Genomic DNA, 14,214 nt, shown 5'->3' with positions numbered 1-14,214 from the left:
TGTGTGGGACTTGTTCTATTAGCCATCTATACTAACCCCCATCAGGTTGCAAATTCAATATAATTTTTTTCTTCATCTAGCTCTGAAAAAATATTTCGGTTTCTAGCAGTGTGTGGGACTTGTTCTATTAGTCCATCTATACTAACCTCCAGCAGGTTGCAAATTCAAAATAATTTTTATCTACATCTAGCTCTGAAAAAATATTTGGGCTTCGGCTTGTAGCAGTGTGTCGGACTTGTTCTATTAGTCCATCTATACTAACCTCCACCAGGTTGCAAATTCAATCTAATTTTTTTCTGCATCTAGCTCTGAAAAAATATTTTGGCTTGTAGCAGTGTGTGGGACTTGTTCTATTAGTCCATCTATACTAACCTCCATCAGGTTGCAAATTCAATCTAATTTTTTTCTGCATCTAGCTCTGAAAAACTATTTCGGCTTCTAGCAGTGTGTGGGACTTGTTCTATTAGTCCATCTATACTAACCTTCATCAGGTTGCAAATTCAATATAATTTTTTTCTGCATCCATCTCTGAAAAAATATTTCGGCTTCTAGCAGTGTGTGGGACTTGTTCTATTAGTCCATCTATACTAACCTCCAGCAAGTTGCAAGTTCAATATAATTTTTTTCTGCATCTAGCTCTGAAAAAATATTTTGGCTTCTAGCAGTGTGTGGGACTTGTTCTATTTTTCCATCTATACTAACCTCCAGCAGGTTGCAAATTCAATATAATTTTTTTCTGCATCTAGCTCTGAAAAAATATTTTGGCTTCTAGCAGTGTGTGGGACTTGTTCTATTCATCCATCTATACTAACCTCCATCAGGTTGCAAATTCAATATATTTTTTTTCTGCATCTAGCTCTGAAAAAATATTTTGGCTTCTAGCAGTGTGTGGGACTTGTTCTATTAGTCCATCTATACTAACCCCTAGCAGGTTGCAAATTCAATATAATTTTTTTCTGCATCTAGCTCTGAAAAAATATTTCGGTTTCTAGCAGTGTGTGGGACTTTTTCTATTAGTCCATCTATACTAACCTCCATCAGGTTGCAAATTCAATATAATTTTTTCTGCATCTAGCTCTGAAAAAATATTTCGGCTTCTAGCAGTGTGTGGGACTTGTTCTATTAGTCCATCTATACTAACCCCCATCAGGTTGCAAATTCAATATAATTTTTTTCTGCATCTAGCTCTGAAAAACTATTTCGGCTTCTAGCAGTGTGTGGGACTTGTTCTATTAGTCCATCTATACTAACCTCCAGCAGGTTGCAAATTCAAAATAATTTTTATCTACATCTAGCTCTGAAAAAATATTTGGGCTTCGGCTTGTAGCAGTGTGTGGGATTTGTTCTATTAGTCCATCTATACTAACCTCCACCAGGTTGCAAATTCAATCTAATTTTTTTCTGCATCTAGCTCTGAAAAAATATTTTGGCTTGTAGCAGTGTGTGGGACTTGTTCTATTAGTCCATCTATACTAACCTCCATCAGGTTGCAAATTCAATCTAATTTTTTTCTGCATCTAGCTCTGAAAAACTATTTCAGCTTCTAGCAGTGTGTGGGACTTGTTCTATTAGTCCATCTATACTAACCTTCATCAGGATGCAAATTCAATATAATTTTTTTCTGCATCTAGCTCTGAAAAAATATTTCGGCTTCTAGCAGTGTGTGGGACTTGTTCTATTAGTCCATCTATACTAACCTCCAGCAGGTTGCAAATTCAATATAATTTTTTTCTGCATCTAGCTCTGAAAAAATATTTTGGCTTCTAGCAGTGTGTGGGAAATGTTCTATTTCTCCATCTATAATAACGTCCAGCAGGTTGCAAATTCAATATAATTTTTTTCTGCATCTAGCTCTGAAAAAATATTTTGGCTTCTAGCAGTGTGTGGGACTTGTTCTATTAGTCCATCTATACTAACCTCCATCAGGTTGCAAATTCAATATAATTTTTTTCTGCATCTAGCTCTGAAAAAATATTTTGGCTTCTAGCAGTGTGTGGGACTTGTTCTATTGGTCCATCTATGCTAACCTCTAGCAGGTTGCAATTAAATATAATTTTTTTCTGCATCTAGCTCTGAAAAAATATTTCGGCTTCTAGCAGTGTGTGGGACTTGTTCTATTAGTCCATCTATACTAACCTCCATCAGGTTGCAAATTCAATATAATTTTTTCTGCATCTAGCTCTGAAAAAATATTTCGGCTTCTAGCAGTGTGTGGGACTTGTTCTATTAGTCCATCTATACAACCCCCATCAGGCTGCAAATTCAATATAATTTTTATCTGCATTTAGCTCTGAAAAACTATTTCGGCTTCTAGCAGTGTGTGGGACTTGTTCTATTAGTCCATCTATACTAACCTCCAGCAGGTTGCAAATTCAAAATAATTTTTATTTACATCTAGCTATGAAAAAATATTTGGGCTTCGGCTTGTAGCAGTGTGTGGGACTTGTACTATTAGTCCATCTATACTAAACTCCAGCAGGTTGCAAATTCAATATAATTTTTTTCTGCATCTAGCTCTGAAAAAAAAATTTCGGCTTCTAGCAGTGTGTGGGACTTGTTCTATTAGTCCATCTGTACTAACCTCCACCAGGTTGCAAATTCAATATAATTTTTTTCTGCATCTAGCCCTGAAAAAATATTTCGGCTTCTAGCAGTGTGTGGGACTTGTTCTATTAGTCCATCTATACTAACCTCCAGCATGTTGCAAATTCAATATAATTTTTTTCTGCATCTAGCTCTGGAAAAATATTTCGGCTTCTAGCAGTGTGTGGGACTTGTTCTATTATTTCATTTATACTAACCTCCATCAGGTTGCAAATTCAATATAATTTTTTTCTGCATCTAGCTCTGAAAAAATATTTCGGCTTCTAGCAGTGTGTGGGACTTGTTCTATTAGTCCATCTATACTAACCTCCAGCAGGTTGCAAATTCAATATAATTTTTTTCTGCATCTAGCTCTGAAAAAATATTTTGGCTTCTAGCAGTGTGTGGGACTTGTTCTATTAGTCCATCTATACTAACCTCCAGCTGGTTGCAAATTCAATATCATTTTTTTCTGCATCTAGCTCTGAAAAAATATTTTGGCTTCTAGCAGTGTGTGGGACTTGTTCTATTAGTCCATCTATACTAACCTCCAGCAGGTTGCAAATTCAATATAATTTTTTTCTGCATCTAGCTCTGAAAAAATATTTCGGCTTCTAGCAGTGTGTGGGACTTGTTCTATTAGTCCATCTATATGAACCTTCATCAGGTTGCAAATTCAGTGTAAATTTTTTCTGCATCTAGCTCTGAAAAAATATTTTGGCTTCTAGCAGTATGTGGGACTTGTTCTATTAGTCCATCTATACTAACCTCCAGCAGGTTGCAAATTCAATATAATTTTTTTCTGCATCTAGCTCTGAAAAAATATTTCGGCTTCTAGCAGTGTGTGGGACTTGTTCTATTATTTCATTTATACTAACCTCCATCAGGTTGCAAATTCAATATAATTTTTTTCTGCATCTAGTTCTGAAAAAATATTTCGGCTTCTAGCTGTGTGTGGGACTTGTTCTATTAGTCTATCTATACTAACCTTCAGCAGGTTGCAAATTCAATATAATTTTTTTCTGCATCTAGCTCTGAAAAACTATTTCTGCTTCTAGCAGTGTGTGGGACTTGTTCTATTAGTCCATCTATACTAACCTGCATCAGGTTGCAAATTCAATATAATTTTATCTGCATCTAGCTCTGAAAAAAATATTTCGGCTTCTAGCAGTGTGTGGGACTTGTTCTATTAGTCCATCTATACTAACCTCCAGCAGGTTGCAAATTCAATATAATTTTTTTCTGCATCTAGCTCTGAAAAAATATTTCGGCTTCAAGCAGTGTGTGGGACTTGTACTATTAGTCCATCTATACTAACCTCCATCAGGTTGCAACTTCAAAATAATTTTTTTCTGCATCTAGCTCTGAAAAAATATTTCGGCTTCTAGCAGTGTGTGGGACTTGTTCTATTAGTCCATCTATACTAACCTCCAGCAGGTTGCAAATTCAATATAATTTTTTTTTGCATCTAGCTCTGAAAAAATATTTTGGCTTCTAGCATTGTGTGGGACTTGTTCTATTAGTCCATCTATACTAACCTCCAGCCGGTTGCAAATTCAATATCATTTTTTTCTGCATCTAGCTCTGAAAAAATATTTTGGCTTCTAGCAGTGTGTGGGACTTGTTCTATTAGTCCATCTATACTAACCTCCATCAGGTTGCAAATTCAATATATTTTTTTCTGCATCTAGCTCTGAAAAAATATTTTGGCTTCTACCAGTGTGTGGGACTTGTTCTATTAGTCCATCTATACAACCCCCATCAGGTTGCAAATTCAATATAACTTTTATCTGCATTTAGCTCTGAAAAACTATTTCGGCTTCTAGCAGTGTGTGGGACTTGTTCTATTAGTCCATCTATAGTAACCTCCAGCAGGTTGCAAATTCAAAATAATTTTTATTTACATCTAGCTCTGAAAAAATATTTGGGCTTCGGCTTGTAGCAGTGTGTGGGACTTGTACTATTAGTCCATCTATACTAAACTCCAGCAGGTTGCAAATTCAATATAATTTTTTTCTGCATCTAGCTCTGAAAAAAATATTTCGGCTTCTAGCAGTGTGTGGGACTTGTTCTATTAGTCCATCTATACTAACCTCCACCAGGTTGCAAATTCAATATAATTTTTTTCTGCATGTAGCCCTGAAAAAATATTTCGGCTTCTAGCAGTGTGTGGGACTTGTTCTATTAGTCCATCTATACTAACCTCCAGCAGGTTGCAAATTCAATATAATTTTTTTCTGCATCCAGCTCTGAAAAAATATTTCGGCTTCTAGCAGTGTGTGGGACTTGTTCTATTATTTCATTTATACTAACCTCCATCAGGTTGCAAATTCAATATAATTTTTTTCTGCATCTAGCTCTGAAAAAATATTTCGGCTTCTAGCTGTGTGTGGGACTTGTTCTATTAGTCCATCTATACTAACCTTCAGCAGGTTGCAAATTCAATATAATTTTTATCTGCATCTAGCTCTGAAAAACTATTTCGTATTCTAGCAGTGTGTGGGACTTGTTCTATTAGTCCATCTATACTAACCTCTATCAGGTTGCAAATTCAATATAATTTTTTCTGCATCTAGCTCTGAAAAAAATATTTCGGCTTCTAGCAGTGTGTGGGACTTGTTCTATTAGTCCATCTATACTAACCTCCATCAGGTTGCAAATTCAATATAATTTTTTTCTGCATCTAGCTCTGAAAAAATATTTCGGCTTCTAGCAGTGTGTGGGACTTGTTCTATTAGTCCATCTATACTAACCTCCATCAGGTTGCAAATTCAAAATAATTTTTTTCTGCATCTAGCTCTGAAAAAATATTTCGGCTTCTAGCAGTGTGTGGGACTTGTTCTATTAGTCCATCTATACTAACCTCCAGCAGGTTGCAAATTCAATATAATTTTTTTCTGCATCTAGCTCTGAAAAAATATTTTGGCTTCTAGCAGTGTGTGGGACTTGTTCTATTAGCCCATCTATACTAACCTCCAGCCGGTTGCAAATTCAATATCATTTTTTTCTGCATCTAGCTCTGAAAAAATATTTTGGCTTCTAGCAGTGTGTGGGACTTGTTCTATTAGTCCATCTATACTAACCTCCATCAGGTTGCAATTTCAATATATTTTTTTCTGCATCTAGCTCTGAAAAAATATTTCGGCTTCTAGCAGTGTGTGGGACTTGTTCTATTAGTCCATCTATACTAACCTCTAGCAGGTTGCAAATTCAATATAATTTTTTTCTGCATCCAGCTCTGAAAAAATATTTCGGCTTCTAGCAGTGTGTGGGACTTTTTCTATTAGTCCATCTATACGAACCTCCATCAGGTTGCAAATTCAATATAATTTTTTTCTGCATCTAGCTCTGAAAAAAATATTTCGGCTTCTAGCAGTGTGTGGGACTTGATCTATTAGTCCATCTATACTAACCTCCAGCAGGTTGCAAATTCAATATAATTTTTTTCTGCATCTAGCTCTGAAAAAATATTTCGGCTTCTAGCAGTGTGTGGGACTTGTTCTATTAGTCCATCTAAATGAACCTCCATGAGGTTGCAAATTCAGTATAAATTTTTTCTGCATCTAGCTCTGAAAAAATATTTCGGCTTCTAGCAGTGTGTGGGACTTGTTCTATTAGTCCATCTATACTAACCTCCAGCAGGTTGCAAATTCAATATAATTTTTTTCTGCATCTAGCTCTGAAAAAATATTTCGGCTTCTAGCTGTGTGTGGGACTTGTTCTATTAGTCCATCTATACTAACCTTCAGCAGGTTGCAAATTCAATATAATTTTTTTCTGCATCTAGCTCTGAAAAACTATTTCGGCTTCTAGCAGTGTGTGGGACTTGTTCTATTAGTCCATCTATACTAACCTCCATCAGGTTGCAAATTCAATATAATTTTTTCTGCATCTAGCTCTGAAAAAAATATTTCGGCTTCTAGCAGTGTTTGGGACTTGTTCTATTAGTCCATCTATACTAACCTCCAGCAGGTTGCAAATTCAATATAATTTTTTTCTGCATCTAGCTCTGAAAAAATATTTCGGCTTCTAGCAGTGTGTGGGACTTGTTCTATTAGTCCATCTATACTAACCGCCATCAGGTTGCAAATTTAAAATAATTTTTTTCTGCATCTAGCTCTGAAAAAATATTTCGGCTTCTAGCACTGTGTGGGACTTGTTCTATTAGTCCATCTATACTAACCTCCAGCAGGTTGCAAATTCAATATAATTTTTTTCTGCATCTAGCTCTGAAAACATATTTTGGCTTCTAGCAGTGTGTGGTACTTGTTCTATTAGTCCATCTATACTAACCTCCAGCCGGTTGCAAATTCAATATCATTTTTTTCTGCATCTAGCTCTGAAAAAATATTTTGGCTTCTAGCAGTGTGTGGGACTTGTTCTATTAGTCCATCTATACTAACCTCCAGCAGGATGCAAATTCAAAATAATTTTTTTCTGCATCTAGCTCTGAAAAAATATTTTGGCTTCTAGCAGTGTGTGGGACTTGTTCTATTAGTCCATCTATACTAACCTCCATCAGGTTGCAAATTCAATATAATTTTTTTCTGCATCTAGCTCTGAGAAACTATTTCGGCTTCTAGCAGTGTGTGGGACTTCTTCTATTAGTCTATCTATACTAACCTCCATCAGGTTGCAAATTCAATATAATTTTTTTCTGCATCTAGCTCTGAAAAAATATTTTGGCTTCTAGCAGTGTGTGGGACTTGTTCTATTAGTCCATCTATACTAACCTCCATCAGGTTGCAAATTCAATATAATTTTTTTCTGCATCTAGCTCTGAGAAACTATTTCGGCTTCTAGCAGTGTGTGGGACTTGTTCTATTAGTCCATCTATACTAACCTCCAGCAGGTTGCAAATTCAAAATAATTTTTATCTGCATCTAACCCAGCCAATACTTTTGGCCTAATACCACAGTTTGGCCACTCAGCTCTGCTCGGTTCCCATCCATTGTTTTTTGTGCAAACAACTCAAGATTTGTGAATTAGTTAATCACCAAAATGAGTGGAAAAAGGCCTGCTGCTGGTGGAAAGGGGAATAGGCGTGTTCGGAAGGAAAAAAAAGGTTGTGTCCGCGGGGTAGGTGTTAAAGCAACAGTAACATCTGCAGAAGAAAGACCATCTTCCAGTCAAACTAAGATGTCTACTTCTTTTATCGGACAATGTGATAAGATCCCTTTCTTACGGCCACGCCAATCGCTACAAATTCCAGATGAGGCACAAAAACAGCAGGTGCTTCAACGGATATCAAGTGCTCCTTTAAGTGGGCTCTCCTCCACCTCAACTTCAACATCACAAATACTCCAGTCCTCAAAGGTGTCACCCCAATCGCACTTGCTTCCTCACGGCTCCCAAGTCTCCAGCTGTCCATCTGAGTATTGGGTAAAACAGATGGCTGGGTCTGCAGAGCTGTTTACTCAGACTATAGCCTGGGAATCAGAGGTCGGCTCCAGAGCTTCTGTGAATCCAGACGAGGAAATGATCTGCACTGATGCCCAGAATCTTTATGAGTCGGATCCAGGACAAGACGCAGAAGGTTCTGACCATAATGTAGACCCTCGTTCCCAAACTGTAACTCCTGTTGGTGGAGCCAATGAGGAAGACGATGATGAGACTCAAATACCTGATTGGAGCGATAACTTTAGTTTTTTGTCAGGGCAGGAAGAGGTTGGCTCTGAGGACGACGGGTGTGATAACACACAGGGTGATGATGACGAGGTTGGAGATCCCACTTACTGTCAACCCTCAGTCAGCCAAGAGATGAGGTCAGCAGAGGAGGTGGAGGAGGATGCTAGTGACGATGAGGTCAGGTTGCACCTTCCTGGACAGAGACGTAGTACTGGAAGCACGTCAACAACTGCATCCTCAAACACAACTCTGCTTCTGACCACAAGTCGTGGTGGCTCTTCAGGTCGCATGGGTTCTAAGCCTTGCATAGCCTGGGCATTTTTTCAGATCGATAAAGATGACCCAACTCGTGTTATCTGTAACATTTGTCAGCAAAAGCTAAGTAGAGGCCAAAAAATACATAGTTTGAGTACTTCATGCATGAACCGGCACATGGATATGAAGCATAAGTTGCAGTGGGAAGCTCACTGTGCTACAATGCGACCTAGCCGGCCGGGCCAACCACCGTCTACCACATCTTGTGCATCCGCGGCCTCTTCATCCTCTGTGACTGGGGGGACAGCAGTCACACATGTTTTGGGATGCAGACCTGCCACCTCTTTACCCGCAACAGCCAGCGTGATTGGCAGGTCATCATTTTCTTTGGAGTTGGAAACACCAGCTGGTGTTCAGCACTGTCAGACATCGATAGCACCACCTTTGGATCAAGGCAACCTAACATGTCCGCCTGCATCTTCCTCACAGACCGGCAGTTTGCCGGGGACTCGCTTCTCAACCCCGTCTAAGCACAACAGCCAGCCCTCGGTCCCTCTGATGTGGGCAAGTAAAAGACCATTTCCTCCTAGCCATGAGAAAGCTAAGAGGTTGAATTTCACCATCTGCAAGCTCTTGGCTACAGAAATGCTTCCTTTCCGCCTGGTGGACACAGAGAATTTTCGAGACCTCGTGTCCGTCGCACTGCCCCAGTACCAGATGCCCAGTCGGCACTACTTCTCAAAGAAAGGTGTGCCTGCGCTCCACCAGCATGTCGCACACAACATCACCGCTTCTTTGAGAAACTCTGTGTGTGACAGGGTGCATTTCACCACAGACACTTGGACGAGTAGGCATGGACAGGGGCGTTACATGTCGCTGACTGGGCACTGGGTAACCATGGTGACAGCAGGACAAGGGGCTGCTGTCCAAGTCTTGCCGTCCCCACGAGTTGTGCGTCAATCCTCTTTATCTCGAAGTTCCTCCACTGCTTCTGCCTCCTCAACCTCCTCTCGGTCCTCCACCTGCACTCAAAGCCTGTCTGGTCATGCCACAAGCTTTCTAACTGCGCAGAAGGGATCCTGCATACCTCCTTACTATGCTGGCAGTAGGGCTCAACGTCATCAGGCGGTTTTTACTTTGAAATGTCTGGGAAATGTGAGTCACACAGCTGAGGAGTTGTGGTCAGCTCTGGAGAACCAGTTTCATGAATGGTTGTCTCCACTGGACCTGAAACCAGGGAAGGCCATGTGCGACAATGCTGCAAACCTGGGTGCGGCCCTTCGCCGGGGCAATGTCAAACACGTGCCTTGTATGGCTCTCGTGTTGAACCTGGTTGTCCAGCAATTTTTAGCCCACTATCCCGGACTAGATGGCCTTCTGCAGAGGGCACGATCACTGTGTGCTCACTTCCGCCGTTCTCATCCCGCAACTCAGCGACTTACATCTCTACAGAAGTCATTGGGCCTGCCACTTCACCGGCTAAAATGCGATGTGCCTACCCGGTGGAATTCAACTCTGCACATGTTGCAGCAACTGTGGCAGCACCGACAAGCCCTGGTGCAATACGTTCTGACGTATAGCCTAGGCCAACGAGATCCAGAGGTGGGGCAAATCACGCTGGAGGAGTGGTCTCAGATCAGGGACCTATGCACCCTTCTGCACAGTTTTGAAATGGCGACGAAGATGTTTAGTGCTGACGATGCCATTATCAGCATGACTATTCCGGTGATTTACATGCTGGAGCACATGTTAAACATAATTCGGAGTCAGGTGGTGGCACAAGAGGAGGTGGAGGAAGTAGAGGAGGAGGAGTTGTATGCGGAAGGGCTAACATCTGCAAGGTCCAGACGGTCGGCAGCACCAAGGCGGAAGGCATGTGAGGGTGGGGGAGATGGTTTTACCAGGGCGCATGGTAGCAGCCAAACTAGTGAGGAAGGTGCAGGAGCCCTGGAAGTGGAGGACAAACTGATGGAAGACTCATCAGATGAGGGAGACCTTGATCACATTTGTGTTGTGCGAGGTTGGGGGGAGAGGGCAGAGGAAGGAAGCATGATTGTTACCTCGCCACCAACACAACAGGGACTTGGTGCTCCTGGATGCGCAAGACACATGAGTGCCTTCTTGCTGCACTACCTGCAACATGACCCTCGAATTGTGAGAATTAGAATTAATCCTGACTACTGGGTTGCCACACTGTTAGATCCCCGGTACAAAAGTTAATTTGCAGAAATTATTCCTGCCATAGAAAGAGATGCACGCATGCAGGAGTATCAGCAGAGACTGTTGCCGAATCTTATATGTGCTTTTCCCCAAAACACTAGTGGTGCACGTAGTGAATCTCACAGTTCCAACTTGCCAACCGTGGGACCGTCGAGCGTTCAGCTCTCAAAACGTAACAGAAACACAGTATCTGCTGGTAACATCAATTTTGCGGAATCATTTCACCACTTTTCTAGCCCATCCTTTGCAAGGCCACAGGAGACAAGAAGTCTGACACATAGTCAACGCCTAGAGACGATGGTACAGGAGTATCTCCAAGTGAACATTGAAGCCATCACTGTGTCACTGGACCCTTGCTCTTTTTGGGCTTCCAATCTAGATAAATGGCCGGAGCTCGCCACTTACGCCTTGGAGATCTTGTCATGCCCCGCAGCCAGCGTTCTGTCTGAACATGTGTTCAGCGCTGGTGGTGGTGTGCTGACAGATAAGCGCATGCGGCTCTCCACTGATAATGTAGACAGACTCACGTTCATAAAGATGAACAAATCATGGATCCGAAACGACTTTTCTACCCCTGTGTCATCCTGGGGAGAGTAAAAGCTTGACGATTTGTTAAAATCACCTCACCAACCGTTTTAAGCTTTAAAATTACTAACCATGTTTATCTGTATCTTGGCTGGAAAATAATTTGGGCCTTGTAGCAGTGTGTAGTTCTGATTCTATTAGGCCATCTATACTAAGCTCCACCAGATTTAAAATTACTAATCATGTTTATCTGTATCTTGGCTGGAAAATAATTTGGACTTTGTAGCAGTTTGCAGTACTGATTCTATTAGGCCATCTATACTAAGCTCCAGCAGCTTTCAAATTAATAATAATTTTTAGCTGCATCTAGCCCGGAAAATAATTTTGGGGCTCCTAGATGCGCAAGACACATGAGTGCCTTCTTGCTGCACTACCTGCAACATGACACTCAGATTGTCAGAATTCGAAGTAATCCTGACTACTGGGTTGCCACACTCTTAGATCCCCCACACTCTTCGATCAACCTTTTCATTTTAATAAAGAACAAAAAAATGGTCATTTTTGAAATTATAAGCATTAGCATTTTATTAGAAACTGAAATCAAACAGTTTTCAACTCAAAACTTTATTCTAGGTGATGTTACATTTGCACATAGGACCCCTTGTTCGAAAGGAGCTTCTGAACTCTCTCATCCATTGAATTTGTCAGGTTTTGGATGGTTTCTGCTTCAATTGTTTTGCATGAGAACAGAATACCCTCCCAGAGCTGTTGCTTAGATGTGAACTGCCTCCCGCCATCATAGACACTCCTTTTGATGATGCTCCAGAGGTTCTGAATGGGGTTGAGGTCAGGGGAGCATGGGGGTCACACCATAAGTTTGTCCCCTTTTATGCCCATATCAGCCAGAGATGCAGATGTGTTATGTGCAGCATGAGACGGTGCATTATCATGCATGAAAATGATCTTGCTGCGGAATACACGGTTCTTCTTCTTGAACCATGGCAGGAAGTGCTGTTTGAGAAACTCCACATACATTATGGAGTTCATCTTTACCCCTTCAGGGATCCTAAAGGGGCCGACAATCTCTCTCCCCATGATTCCAGCCCAAAACATTATTCCACCTCCTCCTTGTTGGCGCCGTAGCCGTGTTTGCGTGGGGTGTCCATCAACCAGCCATCCTCCACTCCATCCATCTGGACCATCGAGCGTTGCACGGCACTCATCGGTGAACAAAACAGTTTTGATGTCAGTCTTCATGTATTGTTTGGCCCACTGGAGCCGTTTCTGCTTGTGTGCAGTGGATAGAGGAGGTCGACAGGATGGCTTACGCACAGCTGCAAACCTCTGAAGGACTCTGCATCTTGTTGTTCGGGGGATGTTGGAGGCACCAGCAGCTTCAAAAACTTGTCTGCTGCTATGACAAGGCTTTTTTTCCGCTGCTCTTTTAACCTGATGTAATTGCCTGTAGGAAAGAGTCCTCAATTTTCCCTTATCAGCACGCACACATGTGTACTGTGAATCAGCTACATACTTCTTGATTGTGCGATGATCAGGATGAAGTGTCTTGGCAATGTTGATTGTAGTCATGCCTTGACCTAAACACTCCACAATTTGTTGCTTCTCAGCAGCCGACACATCCTTTTTCTTTCCCATTTTTGCAGAACATGTAGGCTGCTTAATAATGTGGGACAGCCTTCTTAAGTAGTTTTGCCTTTCATTGGACACACCTGCCAAACTAATTAGCACAGGTGTCTGCAATTGCTTACAGTGATATAAAGAGCCATGACACACATCACCATCAATGAGTTTAACTGACAAACAAAAAAATTCTTACCTTATCACTCCTAAACACTTTTTGCATAATAATTTGGAACACAGTGTACATGTGCTTTTCCACAAAACACCAGTGGTTCACGTAGTGAATCTTACAGTTCTAACTTGCCAACCGTGGTCTGTATGGAGTTGTTCAATAAAGGGCCCAAAATTAAGATAACATAGATGGGAGTGGTCTCTATGAATAGGAATTCCTAAGTATTTGATACCCTGTGAGGGCCAGGCAAAGGGAAAGTTGAACTGGATGGAATCCTGTATGGATTTGGGGAGGGAGACATTGAGGGCCTCAGACTTCGCTGCATTGATTTTAAAATTTGACCATGTAACAAAGTGATCTATTTCAGCCATAACAGCAGGGATGGATATATGTGATTGAGTGATATATACTAGGACATCATCAGCAAATGCAGAGCACTTGTACTCGGTGCCTCCCACCTCAATCCACCTAATATTGGGGTTATGGCGAATTGATGAGAGCAGGTGCTCCGTCACTAGGATGTATAAGAGAGGGGACAGAGGACATCCCTGCCTTGTCCCATTGGTGATTATGAAAGGTGATGAAAATGTTCCATTTATCTTTAGCCTAGGTGACGTATTGCGATACAGGGCCGTGATTTTGCCTATAAAAGGGTCCCCTAGACCCCTACCCCAAGCTGTTGAAGGGAATAATATATGGCATGCCAGGAAACTCTATGGAGTGCTTTCTCAGCATCCAACGTGTTATGATCTGCTACAAGCACTAAGGAAAGAAAGGAGATCTGTCCCTACAATAGAACTAAGCTAGATCCCTACGATGTAACGGGGAACCTGATCCTGCGATCAGACCCGCTAAAGTCCTCGGCTAGTCTGTACGAAGACCTATAGATGCAAGGGAGGGATCCCTACAAGAACTAGGGACTGGGATAAAGTTGGACACCTCCTAGCAGAAATTGTAGCAGTAAAAGACAAACACACAACATAGAACATAAAGGTCCGAAGACCTAGCTAAACTGACTGAGAAAGGTAACTAAGCACCAGGCTAACTTAAGAGTAGAAATTACAATGAAGTCCAGCAAGGCCAGGAGGGCGGAGCAGGATTAAATAGGCAAAAAAGTTCATGTGACCAGCAAGATAGAAAAAGCCTAACAGGAGAGTTCTACCAGTACCCCCTCTTTTATGAGGATCCTCCGG

This window comes from Phyllobates terribilis, unplaced genomic scaffold (genome assembly GCF_046119375.1).
Source record: "Phyllobates terribilis strain yellow unplaced genomic scaffold, ASM4611937v1 Scaffold_1__5_contigs__length_1240528914, whole genome shotgun sequence".
NCBI classification, from domain to species: domain Eukaryota; kingdom Metazoa; phylum Chordata; class Amphibia; order Anura; family Dendrobatidae; genus Phyllobates; species Phyllobates terribilis.
The sequence above is the reverse complement of the archived record's forward strand: the minus strand, read 5'-3'. Positions refer to the sequence as shown.